The 18,194-nt window shown below is 33.9% G+C and overlaps 1 long non-coding RNA gene across 2 annotated transcripts in view; it reads right to left on the reverse strand.

The window, feature by feature from the left end:
- Positions 1 to 267: 267 nt before the first annotated feature.
- LOC118184113 (uncharacterized) overlaps positions 268 to 18,194 on the reverse strand; it is a 147,536-nt gene continuing 129,609 nt past the window's right edge. For both annotated transcript variants that reach the window (XR_004757354.2, XR_004757355.2), the window contains exon 3: positions 268 to 1,144. This is a non-coding gene — a long non-coding RNA (uncharacterized LOC118184113). The remainder of the gene's footprint in view (positions 1,145 to 18,194) is intronic.

The following is an 18,194-nucleotide window of genomic DNA, read 5'->3' on the forward strand; positions in this document are numbered from 1 at the left end:
AATTTTTAACTTGTTCTTGAAATTTTGCTGACAAATATAATTTACATGAAAACTGCACATGCAACTTCCTTACTTCCATGAATTGAAACTTCCATGAATTAAAAATATGTTTGTCTTCTACATATGAAAGCATTTTTATCTCATAAATGGTGCTTTCGACACGTCGTAATTCGTAAGCTACAAGCGTTGGCTTCTGCCACATTTTAACTACTACGGCTGCCTTTCCGTATGTTACCAAAAAAAAAAACTATGGAACAACGTTTGAGTTTTGAAAAAAAGTAATTACTTAAAATTTATTCATGCATTAACAGATTGTACAAATTTGGTTAAAAAATATCAAACATTTTGTTATCTGCAAACTGGTGACCAAACCTAAAAATAAACCTGCTAACAGAAGCTTTCAGCTAGCTGTTGTTTTTATTCGACTCTTACTGGTGAGGCGGGCAATACGTTTCAGTATACATTTGCTTGGTTTCCACCACTTGCCTCTGTGGTAATCTTGTCTGCCCCACCAGTGGCAGAGTGGTAAGACCTCTGAATACTGGGAGTTTAACTTGGATTCGATTCCAGGAGAACGGAGTGGCTGTATGGCTTGGGGTTCTCCATCTGTAACGTGAATACGTGCGAGCCAGTTCTGCTTCTAAAGCTTTCCTCGAAGGCATCCCTCTTTTTAGGCAGAAAGCCCTTGCCTGTTCCGCCATATTCCCATAACCTAAATTCTTGAACTTAACAAATCCTTCGTAAGGCATTTTTAAGCACACCTGAAAATTGTTGTTGTTGTGACTCACCTCACTCGTCTGATATCAGAGCAAGAATAGAAATTCATCGCAGCAAGGAGGTAAGTTTGCGTCTATCGTTGGCAAGAACCTTGGGCACTATACAAGTGACAGTACGACTTTGCTCATTTCTGTCAGTAATTTTGAAGGACAGCGCTCCAGGGGACGGATATGAAGGTAACCCATCACTCTTCCATTACCACCAACCTCTTGAAAGGACTTTCGGCTCGCAGCATATTTAGAGTGCCCCCCATGTCACACAGACACTGTACATTTACAAAGATCCATGCCTTCTCCTTTACTCGAACTCAGGCGCTTCGGTACGGAAGTCAGCGTCATTAACCACTACCCCGATTGGGCGGTAAAACCTGAAACGAGTGAATGTAATTTATTATTTACTTTGTAAAGAAAATAAAAAAAAAAAAATATTATGTTGTTTAAAACAACTTAAAACGCTCACGAAAGTATTTTCTGAAGCGGAAGAAAGAAAGAAAATGCACGGTGCCCCCAGAAACTGATAAATTATTGATAATCAAATGGTATTTTTAATTTATCTTCTCAAATTGTAATAATATATATTATTTACCTGGACATCAAATTATTATAAATAATTTGATATGATTGTTAATAAAATGTCTGCAATCTGAATGGCAGTTTCACTGTTATATATCAATATCAGTATATTATTCTTTATATTCCATAATGATTTTCAAAAAAACAAAGAAAAAAAAAAAAAAGAAAAGAAACGAATTCATAGTTATTATAATAAGAAAACTGCTGTAGGCGATTCGAGAATAAGAAACTTCTTTGGTGCAACATAATATTGCACAGATAAGCTGCAATACGATTTATCAGCACTATCTTTATTCAATGTTATTAGCAGCGATCGATTTTTTACCCTATTTCTGCAAACCTTTGCCAGTTGTTGATTAATAGAAGTGATAAGAAAAGAATTTTAGCTCAAGCACAGTAAAATAATAAAATGGACGGGAGGAATGTTTCCCGCGGTCTAGAAGGAGTTAAGCAACCTTAAAAAAATGATAGCATGTGAAGAAGCTGCTTATTTTTTATTTCATATTTAAAATCTACATACCATTTCGCCAACCTTTCGCAAATATATTAAATTTTGAGAACAATCAATCCCATTGGAAAGAAAAAGGTAATTGAAAATCTAAACACTGCACAAAATGTATTACTGACGGTTAAATACTTAAACAGCGAGCGTCATTAGGTTATTTCGAGGCAGGAGAGATGAAAAATGAGCAATGCCCTCGCCGGGACTCGAACCACGGACCTCTCGAATACGCGTCGAGCGTGCTGACCGCTACACCACGAAGGTATGCTAAGAAGGCGGGAGACATACCTTATACTCTTTTAATAGAGGAAAATACGCAAGCCCACGTATATCGCGGGATGGGCAAATTTTGCTACATTTACGTTGTCCGTAGAAATCGCTTGGATCTGGCTTGGTCCGTAGAAATCGGGCACCCGCGAGTCAGCGCAATCCCAGGATAACATCATTGACGATTTTCGATTACGCTATTGTTGCGAAAGTACGAAATGACATATCACAGCGTAAAGTCAAATAGGATAAAACAATTATTGACATAATATGTAAGTCTCGAATACGACACAATACCGCTACTTGTGATGCTAGCCAATCAGATTAGTACTAAGTACGAGCAAAAGTTCGTGGATAAGCAAAGTGCATACGAAGTAGGTAGGAAGAAATGTCAATATGCTCCGAAAGAGCGGATGTTTGTAATAACTGCAGTCAGTAAGTGCGGAGTACACAGTAAGAAAAAGTAAGCCAGCGATATTACTAGGTAAAGCAAGCAATGATTTTAAATACAAACATTAATTACCGAAAACCAGTTAGTGTAACTAATAAACTAGTAAATTAGTGACCAAAATAATTATTAGTAAGATGTAAATCAGTAGTAAGTAAAAACAAAAATTGAAAGAGAGGATGCACGGTAGGTGGAATGCAGGTGTTTTGTATAACGAATCAAAGAAGAGAGTAGCAGTTGGGAGTTACATATTAATTTGTGGTGTTGTGAGTAATGTGCGATTAATTTGAATTTGAAAGCTGGGATATCTCAAGAATGAGGTGTAAGATTTGTATCTTATCTAATAAGTTGTTACATATTTTAAGCTCCGGAATCTTGCTCTTGTATATTTGAATAACTTTGCCAGTTTGAAAACCAAATGTCTTGCACTTCTTTAATTACACTGAGTAGTTCTGAAATATCTGAACGATTAGCAGGATTATCTGTATTGTTACCTGAGCATGATTTATCAGATTGAGAATTGTTATTTTTTGACACATTTTCTGGAGCATTCTGGAGTGTGCGATCACTGCGATTGAGTTCAACAGCCTGTGCATAGCTTACTCATGGTTTTACGGAGGACTTTTGAAAACGGTTTTTTTTTTTTTTTTTTTTTTTTTTTTTTTTTTTTTTAAGTTTTATTTTTTATTTATTTATTTTTTTTATGGAAATTTAAGGCAACCCCTATAGGAAGCCATATGAGGGCCTAGGCAATGAATAAGCAGTCAGATAGTCAATTATGACCACAATTTACATTGCTTGCCATCTCATTACCATGTACAGTATTCAGGGATTCATTGCAAGATAATGTCTTTTTCGTTCAACTTTTAGAGAAGATTGATATTTCGTTGATTTGATAAAAATAATCATTTGGCCTGTGTTGTTCAAACAATGGAGAAAACGCCGTAGAATAAGTCAACGATTTAAAGAAAGATTCGATTGTAAGATTATAAGATCTTCGATTGAGAGAAAGAGCAACAATTTAAAGATACTCTGAGTTTGAGAAAGGAGATAAAAAATAAGTAAAACTTAATTCAGTTCTTCTAAAGTAAATAGCTTCAACTCTGAAATTGTCCTCCGCGAAGGCATCCCTTCCCTTAGGCAGATAGCCCTCGAGGCTTTGCCATAATCACACACACTCAACTCTGAAATTATCGAAATTAATTGACCTTTCAATACAAATATTAAAATAACTAGTTTATTTTAGTAAGATCCAACGAAATTTGCAGAGGTATTAAGTTCCAAAGAGCTTAGTAACCAAAATAGTCAAGAATAAAAATATTTAATACTCTTACATTTCCACGCATTCTTCTTGCTGGTTAAAACAGTTACCATAACTCGCTGCTAGATTTTGTATAGCTTTACTATGGAAGCTTTCTGTAACGCATATAAGCAAACTATACACTGTTAGAACAACGGTTTGCATTTAGCCAATGGCAGCCTAGATAAGCTTCACTATTCATTCCGCCAAAATGATGATGTCTCAAGGCCTGAATTTGTTTACATTCAGACATTACCAGAGTTATTTTAATCCCTACAAAAAAAAAAAAAAAAAAAAAAAAAAAAAAAAAAAAAACTCAATTCATGACAGGCATCATGACTCACTTTTTAGATAAATAATTTTATTGTGCATCCTGCCGTACGTAAACTGAATCATTTTTGACCAGCTGCTTTGAAATATTTTCTGCCCATTATAAAATGAAAACTTCCTGCAAAGTGACATCATCAGGCGGAGTTAATATTGATGCTTAACTGATTTGTCATTGGTGAATTTCAAGTGGTTGTTCTAGCAATGTACAGCTCGCTTATATGCTGCCGTGACGGCTATTGAACCAACTTATCACATGGTATAAGTAAAATCGTTGATCATCACAGATTTTCATCTGAGCATTTTGATTTTGAATATTTGTTGGCCTTCTAGAAACTACAAGAATGGATGAGAGGAAAACTGTTTAACGCAGTGCATGTGTAACATTTTTATGCAATTAAAAACTTTTTTTATCTCTCATTCTCATGAATTGAACTATTACAAATAAATCCACTATTCTAGCAAAATCCATGGGGCTTCGGAATGTACAGTGGGCAAAACCAAAGGAATTTTAAATAGAACTGGTAAGGTAATAATTTTATATAAGCCTGGTAAGGGTTTAAATTTGACAACACAAAGACCATTAAAGAGAAGGAAAAGAAAGGCACAGAGGCAAGGTCAAAGAAAGGCATATCAGTGACTTATTTTCAGAGATAAATTTTTAACATACTTAGCTCAGAATGTTTTATTGACATGGAAAACAACTGTGGTTTTACTGATATATTTTCTGGAAATTAACAGAAGCTGTTTAGAATATTCCAGACAAAATCATGACTTTAAACTATGAAATGTTTTTACTTGTTTAAAGTATCTGCGATTGTACCCAAATTTTAGCAAGTACAAATAAGTTGGTATTTATTATATATGAAATAAAATCTTCTGAGAGAAATGACTGTTTTTCGAATTCTGCTAAAGATTCATTTTAAAATGCCCTGCAGCATGTGACCACAGGACTTTGCTTTAATGTTTCATATTAATTTCGAATCAAGAAGCATTTCTAATGAATTTGTATGAAGATTGTGCTTAGATTGGTAGAAGCTAAAGCTAAAAAGCAGCGTTACTACAAAAATATCTCTTTGTAAACCCATGCTGTTGACCCCGATCTGGATTTATGTATTAAGCAAACCTTAATGTTACCAATCAATTCCAATCATGTGCCAAATTAAGAGAATTTGCAAATTATGTTAATTTTTACGATAAGTTACTAATTAAGCATCCGAAGAATTTTGCAAATATTCAGAAACGTATACGTAAGCATATCCGTGTGTGCTTGTGGAGCTGTAACTCTACAGGGAATATAAGCTCATGAGTAGTTTTCAGCGATTTGTGTGCTCGTATTTTTCACGGAATTCACCGTGTTTCTCTCAAGAGTTTGGTAAATTTTTAAAGTATCAGTAAAATGAGTAGCTACGAGTTATGGATGACAGAATGAGGTGGAGAATTATTGGTAGATGGAAGGCAGCCAATCACAAGCGCAAGTGGCTATATAGTTTATTGTAACGCTCACTGTCGTCTGCAATTTGTGGAAACAGTGTTAGAACATTGGATCCATATCGAGAAGACCTGGACAAGGTTTACCAAGATCCACAATGACGAATGAGTATTGTTGGATCATTACGGTGGTGGAGGTGTAATGGTTTGGGCAGACATTATGTTGGATGGCCGCACACATCTGCATGTGTTTGACAGACTTCCTGACTGCTATGATGTATAGAGGCGACAACTTAGAGCCCTCTGTTAGATTTTTCAGGAGCACAATTGGTCCTGGGCTCCTGTTAAGTTCCAATCATATTACGTTTCAGCTACGCGGGACTTGACGTCGAAAGGAACAATTCTCAGAACCTGCAGAAATCAAAAAAAAAAAAAAAAAAAAAAAAAAAAAACCACGCAGCTAGGTTATTACCATTTTCACTTACTACAAAGATTTGAACGTCAAACACTAATCGATTATCGCTCAGATTGAGATCATGTGAGGCTTCAGAAGCAGAAATTTCGTCTGATTGGTTGTCTCTACCCGGGACTGAGATCCAGCCGAGACATTATCGGTGAGGTTTGAAAAAATCCCGCGTAGCTACAACATTGTTTCCGTAGCTAGGCGGGACTTCGCTTCAGGCGGAGCTCTTTTTTCTAAGAATCCTCCTGTTTAAACCTGTGCTACCAGAATCTACGGTAACCTGGTAAGTGAGGATATTGGCCACTTGAACAGGGACTCTTTAACTGCCTCCTATCGTGTATAACGTCACGCTATATGACTTGTCTGGCTGTGAGAGGGTGTCTTTCCTCATATTAGAATCATTTTCAGTTTCATAACACAGCGCAGGTTTTGAACATCCCTGCACTAATAATCATGCGTACATAAAATGACTTCTTTCGCTGTTATAAATGCATATTCACACCAAATTTCATTAAAATCTATTCATTAGTTTTTCAGAAATTTGGCATAATGTGCAAATTCTCTTAGTTTTGCACATAAATAGTGTTCCTTTGACGTAATTATTCTGTTATCAATAACTAAATCCTAAAAGCATTAAAGAAGTCCATAATAGTTTTTCGGCTAATTGAGAAATGTCTTTTCTTCGAAAATAAATGGAAAAATTTGCTTTTACCAATTCCGAATGTGATATATCGCTGTGTTGTAGTTAGTGCGTCCCAAATAAAATAGGTCACGTGTTAAGAATAGTGAGGATCAGTGATATTTGCAATTTCATTTAGCTTCTTGTCTCAATCGCCCATTTCTTTAATTAGTAAGCATAACTTTTCCGCGCCGTAGGTATCTTAATTTTAGCCCAAAAGGGATTATAGTGTCGAAATGGAATTTTGCGACGAATGATGGTTCCACTTTTCATTCGAGTCTGTTGCCATTCGGCTAAATGTGCGATATTTATCTTTTAAATTCAATCCTTCTCTTATGAATTAGCAAACTAAGCTAGTTGAAGTCACAGATGCAGTTCTTAAGAATATTCCAGAGTTTCTTAATTTTGAATCGAATTGATTTAAATAATAAAAATGCATTTAATTCGTACCTATTTAATTAGAAACAATCAGTATTTTCATAGAATTCTTTATTATTTATTTTCTATTTTAGAATACTTTAATGCATCTTTGATTAACAAACTGAAAGACTTGAAAGCGAGCTGTTGCAACACTGTACATGTTAAAACCTATTTTTATCTCCAGTGCGCGAGACTGTCTATCGGAAATTCTTAAGATATGCTGTTTTTAAATATTTTATTATTTTGATGTTGAATCAAATTTATGTGGAGTAAACGCTAATAACTTAATGTTTAATAAATATTAATATTAAAAGGATTTAAAACAAAAGTTTTGCAAGCCGTCTTAGTATGAAAACTCAACACTGATACGATGAACTGAGAAAAGACTGAAAAAAATAGGGAGGGACACTTGGCACTGCATAGGGAATTCTAAACATATGCTGCTTTTTTAAATTTTTGATTTATTTTTCTCTTGAATTGTATATGGCGTAAGTACGAAGAAAACTATGCTTAATAATAAAGCTAAAAAGACCCACACACACACACACACAAAAGAAAAAAAGAAAAAAAATAGCTAATAGAAGAGTGGACTGGTAAAGAACCTTGAGACTGGTAGACTGCGAGCTCAGCGAGAGCGTAAACCGTAACAAACCCTTTTGGGCGAACGTTATTTCATCTCAAAGTTGGTTCTTTATACAATAAAAGTGATATAATTTATAAACTGTAAATTCGTGACAGTTCATTATTATTGCGAAATCAATAATAATGAAAGTGATCCAATCAGTATCATAACACAGGAGACATGTCCTTTATTTTAGCATCATCGTTAATGACAAGCATATTTTAGTTCTATAATAAGAGAGGTAGCAAAAGGATTAGATCACATATCATTGCATTTTATACATATGTTAGAAATTATGTAACTATTTGTGGCTATGTGCATTTTTGTTTTGCTGTATTTTAAAAAAAAAAAAATTTGTTTTGCATTTGTTTTTATTCTTTTATACTTACTAATTTGTTCCATTTTTAGGGTAATTTTATGATTACGTTTTGTGTATTTTTTTTTTTTTAATCTTGAGTTTGTATCTTCTTACTGTGCTTGTGTATTTTTATTTTCTGTATTATTCTGTAGAGTTTTTTGATAATTCCAGTATCCGTAGGCAAAGATTAACCTTGAAACGGTCAAGTAAAACCATAAACATTGTCAAGAATCACTTAACGCATCTGGGGATTACTCGCCAAATTACTGATATTCTGATAATTTTCAAAAAAACGTTTCTAGTAATTTTTCTGGATGGTTCTTTTAGCCTCGAGTGAAGTTATAAATATGTGTTTGTGAGCTGTTGTAGGCTAGTAGAGTCAAGACTGTTAATCTGTTTTACGCTGTCACATACTGAACTTTCCGATCGGCGATTAATGCTTTACCCTAAACTTGTTCTGCAAGCGATTTTTGTGATTGCGTTTATCTCTGTGTTCTTTTTGAACTATTTATTGCTGTTATTTTCACCGGAAAAACTGCTTCTCATCTCAAGCTGAAGTAAAGTTTTTTTTTTCTTTCTAGTCACCTGGTGTAGTTATTCAAGGAGTTTTCTATTAACACCGCAGCGCAACAGTGTATCTGTAATATAATTCAGTGCATATTCAGATTATAATAATGAATTGGTATTAAATAAAATACTCTGCAAAAGCAATAAACCATTGCTAAAAAATAAAATGTACACTCTATTGAAATTTAGTTATCAACAAGGGCAAAAAATGTAAAAACAGTAGTGCAAAATTTAAAATTAAAGGAGAATTTTTATCTTCTGGTACATCTTCTTCAGTGTGTTGGTGCATCGAAAGACGTAATTGGATCAGTCTGATTAATGACACGGGTTTACTTAATGTAAAAATTCTATAAACTTCTGTAAAGGGAAAGAAAATTCTCTTAGTTTGTTTTTTAGTTCGTGCGTTCTTTTGTATTTATTTCGGGTTCGAGAATAGCTCTAATATTATTCGTTATCGAATTTTGGATTTTAATATCATAAGATAAAGTAAAAGGTTTATGCTTTAAAGAACTAATTAAAGCTACGAGTTGTTTAACATTTAAATATGAAATAATCCATTCATAAGTAATAAGAGTTAATAAATTCTCTACATTATATACATTCTTTATATTGCGAAAAGTAGAATCAAGCGGTCTTGCAGTGATTCGTGATTAATATCTTAGACAATCAGACTCTTAATACATATTCTTATTTCTGCATATTTTCATGCATATTTTTCCTGTGGTTGCCAATATCCACACATGCTTGTGAACTTCCATTGCGTAAAAGGAAGGAAAAAGAATTGGAAATATGAGAAAATATTTGTTTGTAGAAATAATTCAGGTACTGAATCCAAAGAACCATAAAATGAGTTATCAAGTAAGTCTATTTAGCCCCAAAACAAGATCAGTAGCAAATGTAATTTTATAAGGTCTGTGCATATAAAAATGACTGCTTCTCTGAGTACCAAGCAGAAAAGAAGCACTGCGTTAAATAATAGTTTGGTAAATTTTTCATGTTAATAATAAGTTTCAAGCAAAAAAAATCCCAGGCCTTCAGGCATCAATGAAAGATATTTCAGCGGTGTTTCCTGTATATAATCTATTAAGTGTCATATCGTTTGGTCTCCGCTCTAAATGTTATTCCAGTGACCAATTAAAAATTGCAATCGAATATTTCGTCGAAGGAGATAAATAAGACTTCCCAAACGGATAGCTGTTACGTAACAGATAATCTCTGTTTATCTTATCCATGGCAATATCTTTAATTAGTGCATGTTATTGCATTAGTTATAACGTCAAACAGGAAAGGATTCGGAAATCCGTTAAAGAGCGACACACAGAAGGTTATAAGACAAACGCCGAACACCTCTATCTTTTGACAGGGGACCAACTCAAGGTCATGGATGTGTATGCGATCCCCCCTCCCCCATTGTGTTCGCTTTTTTCCTTTTTTCATTTTTTTATTTCTCGCTTCCTGAACGATCCAACTCCTATTGAACCCTTCCTTTACTTAACCCTTTCAGCCCAAGCTCTACTTTTTTAAATAATAAAATAAAAATTTCCCCCCTCCCGGTCTCTTCTATGGTTCCTTTTCTTTTTACTTGCAGGGGGGTAACCTTGGAAACAAACTGCCGCTGACAAAAGGGTCCAAAGGAATAAATATTCCGTCGATATAACTAGGATAGGCTTTTTGAACGTAACGGTTAGACCGCGACAAAGGGGTAGCGCCCATAATGTGCGTGATGTTGGGAACTTGTGTCTGCAGGGATGTGTGTGTGCGCGCCTGTGGGCATGATTCCTGCTGACGTTTTGATTCTATCTAACCAACGAACGAAAACTGTCCAGATGGTTTGGGATACGATTGAACGACAAACACTCCCTTCCTTGACTCTGCATCCACAACATAAACCCTGGAAATTATAACCCGCTAAGACAAGACTTGTTGTTGCCTGAGACTTCCTGTTGCAGCAAACAGATTCATAAACAATTTTGAACATTTAGTCTTTTTCTTACAAATATCGAACTATTTAAATACACAGCTACAAGAAATGCCCTCCAAGTTGATTAACTGCAAAATTTAACCATTAGTTTTGGGTCATTTTAATGAAAATATGATTGATATGTTTCGACGAAAAGAGGAACATGATCCTTCTTTCATCGCAAACAAAAATTATTCCGCTTTAATCCTTGCAGACATTAAATCTGAGCTGCATTTATGCAAGATTTCTAGTATCCCTTGCCAGTGTGGTTAGTATTAAGCTTTGAAATTATTTCTCAATCCGGTTATAACTGGAGTCCTCGTACTTTGGGATCTTAATAATGAAGGCGGATCGCATCAGAAAACACTAAACCAGGGCTATCCCCTTGGGAGGGGGATTTCATAGTTTCAAGGGGAAATGTTGTCAGCCTTTTGTTTACCTGTTAAGGATTTAGATTTACTTTATGAATATAAAAAACTACTTTTATTAGTCCAAAGGGATTTGAATCCCGAAGGAGTATTAGTTTCGTTTTGGCATTTTGCGTCGGACTCATAAATGTCGGTTCACTTTTCAAACTGTTGCCACAAAATGTTAGAGTCCTGCATTATATTTGAAGAAATTAAATAATGAAAAATCTGCATAAAAGTATGTATATTTCTCGTATTGTGATAAAACAACGGTACATAGAGTCATCGAATTTTGAATAACGTAATCCTCCAACGAATATGAGCATGTGGAAGACCAAATTGGAAATTTGAATTTGTTTTATGATCGATTTCCTATTTTTTAAAACTTTGACGAATTTTTGATTAACAAACTCAAGGATTTCAAAGCGAGCAATGGCAACGTTGTGCAGAAAAAACATTTTTATCTCCAGCGCGTGAGTCTCTGTATCGGAAATTCTAAAGACATGCTCGTTTTAAAACTATTTTGCGATATTGCTGTTGCACTGGATCTTATGGTTTAAGTGCGAGGAACATGATATTTAATAAAGAAAGGTAACACACAAAAAGTTAAAAAAACGCCCCTTTGGACGTAATTTAAAATCTGAAACATTTCAGATTTTTTTTTTTTTTTTTTTTTTTTTTTTTTTTTTTTTTTTTTTTTTTTTAAGATTTGGTGTTTGACAACATTTTCCATATTTTTTTTCTTGTTTTATTTGAATAACCAATCAAAAAATAATCTAAATTTAAGTAAATGCATATATTTTTGAATTTGGAATGATTTAGCAATGATGAAAAGGCTGCATGGGGCAAAAAAGGGTAAAGTCTCTATTAGACAGTTTTTCTAAAATTAGCTTACATTTTCTATCAGTTTCTCAAGCCTTTTGCCTTTTGGAGTCATAAATATATATATATAGCTTGTGAGGATCTATCTATTTATTTTTAATTAATAATTAATTTTATGTTTAAATACTTTTCTGTCACTCTCTTTTCACCCACACTTTTCATGCCAGAATGTAAATAAGATTGCGAGTGTTTATTCATATTGAGGGAGAAAGAAGTACTATTTAAGCGAAGGTTTTGCATATTGCTTTTAGAGCTTGTTCTGACTACTTGAGGCCACATTAGTACCTTGACTTAATAGCGATTTGTTTCTGTAGCGTTGTAGGTTTCTCGCCATTGGGCTGGTCTCGCCGGTTTTCTACACACCAGAGCTTTCTTGCGCGTTAATTTATCCTGTGAGCAGCTAAGGTATTCTATTACATTTGATTTTAGTTCAACATTATGTATTTAAGTTAGGCCAGAAATGTTGACTTGTGTAAACCCAAGTTGGGTCAGTGTTATTTCTTTGTCTTCAAATAAAAGGGTCTTATACATACGTCTTCTGACTTTTCTTTTTGTAATCACAAGATAAGAAGATAATTCTTCTACAACCTGTTTAAAGTCGGTAGTTTATGTTTCTTAAGAATGCTAGACTTTTAAGCTATAGAAAAATAATATATAATCATGCACCAGAAGTATCGCTGGTTCGATATCTGCTATTTATCGTACTCAAAAACATAACAGACCGTAACATGGTGAAATTCAACCTCTAACCCCTTCTTCTCGAACAATCCATAGCATTAATATCGTTATCATGTGTATGCATATGCAAACCAGACCAGTGTTTTATTCTGTATGCAACGTTTTAATGCAAAAGCATGATTTATATTCTTATGATATTCTCTGAAACTCTGCATCATATTACACAGCACGGGTAGAGTGTGATACTATTAATATTTTTTGAGGATCATGTCAAAATCTCTTATTTTTGTATATGCGAGAAAGAAAGTGCATTGCAAATATATACAGATTAGTATATATTACCCTTTATTATTACCTTATTTAGTATCTTACTGCTCTTAATTTCTGAACCGAATTTCACAGTGTGTATGTAAGTTATCGCGTTACATATAGTTCAACATATAGCATATATCCTCATTTTCACGTAATCGCCGTAGATCTTAGAGCGTATTACTCTTAGAGCGTATTATGAACTGAATTTCACAGTGTGTATGTAAGTTATCGCGTTACATATAGTTCAACATATAGCATACATCCTCATTTTCACGTAATCGCCGTAGATCTTAGAGCGTATTACTCGCGGATACGGGCCATTATTGTATAAACCATATTCGAATCGTTTATTGATGAAAGTTAATCAGATGGTCACAACTATGTTGTTAAGTGTTCATAGATACTAGAAGTCCAATTTTGTTTACAACAAGAATAAACTTGTATGACGCGTAGTAAGAGTTTTATGGAAAACAATGATACTTGTTTTTTAAATGAAAATGTCATAAGCAGGATACGGCTATCGCATATTTTTAATAAAACGAAAAAGAAGAAAAAAAAAGAAGAAAAGAGCCCCCCCCGAAAAAAAAAAAAAACCGAAGCTCTCAAACCCCTCCAAAGAAAAAGAACCGAAGCTCCACCGGAAAAAAAGATTACAGGGACAAGTTTTATAGGTAAATGGCTTTCTCGTCAAATTTGCAAGCTGACGGTAATCTTGGCGACTACTTTTTATTGTCAAATTTGGCGAGAAACTGCCTAAAATCGTTAAACTTGGCGGTTATTTACATTTTGGTCCGGCCCCTTTGTAATTGTTATTGTACTGGCGTAGCTCCTATAGGGTCATAAAGCAAACTTTGTTTTGCAAGGTGAACCGGGCTGCGCTCTAAGCTCATACATTAAGCTCATAACTGTTATTGGTCTAATTTCCAGTGTAAATTTAACTGTATCCTCCCTTATATGTAACTCTAACCGTACATGCGTTCCAGTAGTTTTAAGAAATGGAAAATACTGAAATTTCTGGGCGTCCCGGGGATACTTTATAAGATCAGAGAGAGCATTAGTCCTCAATTGTTCAGTTCAGAGTTTACTTCGAAGCCATGAGAGCTCCGTATGAAGCTGCGCTCTTTAAATGCGCTTTGCATTGTTTGTGTTTAACGTTCTTAGTAGTTTGAAATGGTTTAACCTCAAGGTAAACATGAAAGAATTTTTAAATTTTTATATCAGCGTTACAAAAAAGTAATTTTTCGCGGCTTATTTGATTACTATAAACTCGATTCCAGAGCAAAAATATTCGTTTATTTTCGGAGCTTAATTCATAGCTTTATGGAAGTCTCTTATGGAAGGGAAAAGAAAGGAAATAAATAAAATAATAAATAAAATAAAATCTGAATGAGTTCAGATTTTAACGATCGTCCAAAAGGATTTGTTATAAAAAGCAGAAAATGTTTAGAATTCCCGATGAAGTGTTAAGTGTTGTCATACGTTTCTCTATTTTTATTCAATCTTTTCTCAATTTATCATTATCAATGTTCAGTTTTAAAAGCAGATATCATATTCTTCGAACTTACGCTATATAAAATTCGATTCGCCAACAGACTCGCAAAATATTTAAAAGCAGCATATCTAGAATTTCCGATATATGGTCTTGTGCGCTACAGGTAAAAATTTTTTTTTCATACAATATTGCCACAGCTCGTTTTGAAATCTTTAATCGAAAATTAGTTAAAAGTTTTACAAAATATAAAACAGATAATAAAGCAAATTTAAAATTCAAAATTCGGGCTTTCAGTGGCCATGTTCTGATAAAGGACTGCGTTAAACAAACTTTGATGACTCTACGTACCATTGTTTTTTTTTTTTTTTTTTCAAAATACGAGAAACATGCATACATACATGCAGACTCTTCATTATTTAATTTCTTTAAATATAATACAGAGTGATAGTATTTGGAACGAGAATTTGAAAAGTGATGCACCGTTTAGTGTATAAGGTATTTCTCCCGCCTTTCTAGCGTGCCTTCGTAGTGTAGTGGTTCTGCACGCTGGCCAGTATTCCAGAGGTCCGTGGTTTGATTCCCGGCGAAGGCAATTATTAATTTTTCATCTTTCCTGCTTCCAAAAAATACCTAATGTCTCTACAAGTGATTCAACGCAAAATGCCGTTTCGAGACTAGTATCTCATTCGAGACTAACATCACTTTTGGGATAATAATTAAAAATAAATAAAATGTAAAGGGATAAATAAATGTAACTTAAAATAATGATAAAAGTTAAAAATAAAATAAAAGTTTGAAGGGTTTTAGATTTTAATGGTCGTTCAAAAGAATTTATTAAGAAATTTTACGCTGTCGCTGAGCTTGCAGTCTACCAGCCTGCTGTTACACTTACTTCAACTAATTGTTTTTTTCTGTTCGATTGAAGTATATATTTAGAGTTTCTGATGCAGCATTAAGTGTTGGCATACGTTTGTCTGTTTCTTTCAATCTTTTCTCAGTTAATCCTATCAGCGTTCAGTTTTCTTGCTAGGATGGCTTTACAAAATGTTTCCTGTCTTTTTATCATTAACGTTTTGTGTGTTTACTTTATTTATTAAACACATACTTAAAAACAGCATACCTTGAGAATTTCCGATAGACAGTCTCGCGAGCTCTACATAAAAATGATCTTTTTTTTTTCCTTCCGTAGAGTGCTACCACTGATCGCTTTGAAATCGTTGAGTTTTTAATGACAAATTCGTTAAAGTTTTACAAAATATGAAATAGACAATAAAATAGATTCGAGATTCTAAATTCGGACTTCCAGATGCATATGTTCAGGTGGAAAACTATGGTATTCAAAATTTGATGACTCTACATACCGCTGTTTTTCCGCAATGTGAGAAACATACATACATTCATACAGATTCTTCATTATTTAGTTTCTTTAACTATAATACAGGACGATAATATTTGGTAGCAACAATTTGAAAAGTGATACACCGTTTATAATGATTCAAAGTGAAATGGCGTTTCGAAACAAGTTTTCGAGTGCCGTTTCAGACTAGTAACAAATTAAAATATCATAACGCATCTCATTTGGCGTAAAAAACACTAAAATACCCTAAAAAAGTTTCAAGAGCAAAATCACAAAATATTTATAACCAGCATGTCATTAGAACTGCCGGTAGAGTGTTAGGGGTTGCCATATTTTCTTATATTCGGTATAATATTTCTTTGAAAAAAACCGCCAGAGCAGCCAGTCTCCTAAAAGGTTATCATAAAAAGGAAGAAAGTATATAATGATTTTAATGAGCGAGTGAGTGTCATTTCAGAAAAATATTTGATATTTCTAAGTAGACATCTTCTGATTTAAATGCATTTTTATTTAAATCAATCGAATTAAACATTAGAAATTTTTTTCTCAAGAACTGAGTTTATTGTTTTCAATCACTGGGTTTGCTATTCAGTAAGGAAACGAATAAATTTAAAATTTTAATACCTTACGCTTTGCTGAATGGCAAACCCCTCGTGCGTGGAGATAATGAGATTGTGGAAACCCATTGCTTTCAATTCGTGAATTAAAATTGAAAGATAAATATCTTACATTTTGCCGAAGAGCAAAAGTCTAGTGCGCTAGAGATGAAAATACATTATTTAGAACAGTGTTGCCATTTCTCGCTTTCATATCCCTGTTAAACTTTCACAAAATATGGAATAAATCAAAATCAAATTTAAAATTAAAAATTCGGGCTTCGAGGTGCCTATTGTTTTGCTGGAAGACTACGCGCATTAGAAATTCAGCGATTTTAGGAATCGTCATTTTCCACAATGTGAAGAACTACATACATGCATACAAATTTTTCATTATTTATTTTTTTAATTTTACATCATAATAACATTTGGTGGGAACAATTTGAAAAGTGATTCGGACTCAAAAGTGTTATGAACGAAAAGTGAGTTTCGAAACTGCTGTTTAATAATGAAGAATCTCGCGACCGCACTTTGGAAACTACTGTTGAACGCCATTTGCTCACGTCGTTATGTAAATTAATTTGATTTCATATTATTTAAACACCAATAGGACGCATTTTTGTATATATGAGGGCTAGTTTAATGTGTGAGTTGATAAGGGATTACAAAATGTGTTTTATTTAGGCAATATTACGGTAACTTTCTGGAATGGTGTACACGAATTATTTCAAAAGATATTTATTTCAGATTGCATTTGTAAACAATCTTTCAGCAAAAAAAGCCCGAAAGAAATATAATAAAATTATAGATACTAAAATATTAATGTTCTTAAAATTGTCTTCTAGAAAATCTGTATGAGCTCTGCATGTCTGTGTATAGTTTATTGTCAGAAAAATGTGTGAAAATATCAAAACTGCCCGGTTATTATTGCTAAGAAATATCATTGATAGTTTTGGTAATAAATAACAAGTTTTAACTTTACTGCGGGCCGCAAGAATGAGCTGCGGTCCAAAACAGATTTAAATCAATACAAAACGTAAGATTTGTTTGTCAATGAAATTTTTGTTTTTCTTCTTTTAGGTCAAGTAGATCTCGAGATTTCAAAAACTCCTTTTATAAAACTTCCATGGAGACGAACATTTCTTAACTGATGAACGCGTTAACGATACCAGTCACAAATATACTTGATTTTTTTTGAACAACTTCTGCTGAGGAATCTGACCAAAGCAGCCATTTTCCCGGCTAAAAAATTTACATTTTGAAAACATGAGGCAGTCTTCATATGACAGTCCTTTCAAAACTGTCGATATTTAAGCGTTGAGATGTAGCTTCAGCACTTCACACTTCGAAAGCCATTATTTTAAATTTTCGAAGTCTTGACCTGCAGTAAATGCGGTCTTTTCACAATCATTAGGATATATCTTCAGTTATCAGTAACCATTCTTCAAATCCAGAGTTGAAAAACCATTTATTTTCTACCAACCTGTTTATGGCGTCTTCGCATCTAGATAAAAGGTAACTGTCTCTCTCCGTAAAGTCATTTAAACTTTTTCAGTCGACATAAAACTCAGGGTTACTATACAAAACCCAAGGTTTGTCTACTAACCTTGAAAAAAACCGTGTGGAGTCGTCCTTATTGCGAACTAACACGATAAGCAATACCCAAGGACAATAAGGTTCAGTAATGTCATAGTCCCGCTCTCCTTCATAAGTTTTCTGACTTCTCTCATTTCGCCGAGAGGAAGATGTCGAAGGTGTTGTTTAATAGATGGATAGC

The sequence above is a fragment of the Stegodyphus dumicola genome, chromosome 7, assembly GCF_044657685.1.
Source record: "Stegodyphus dumicola isolate Sdum_Otavi_A_Nest chromosome 7, ASM4465768v1".
Lineage (NCBI taxonomy): Eukaryota > Metazoa > Arthropoda > Arachnida > Araneae > Eresidae > Stegodyphus > Stegodyphus dumicola.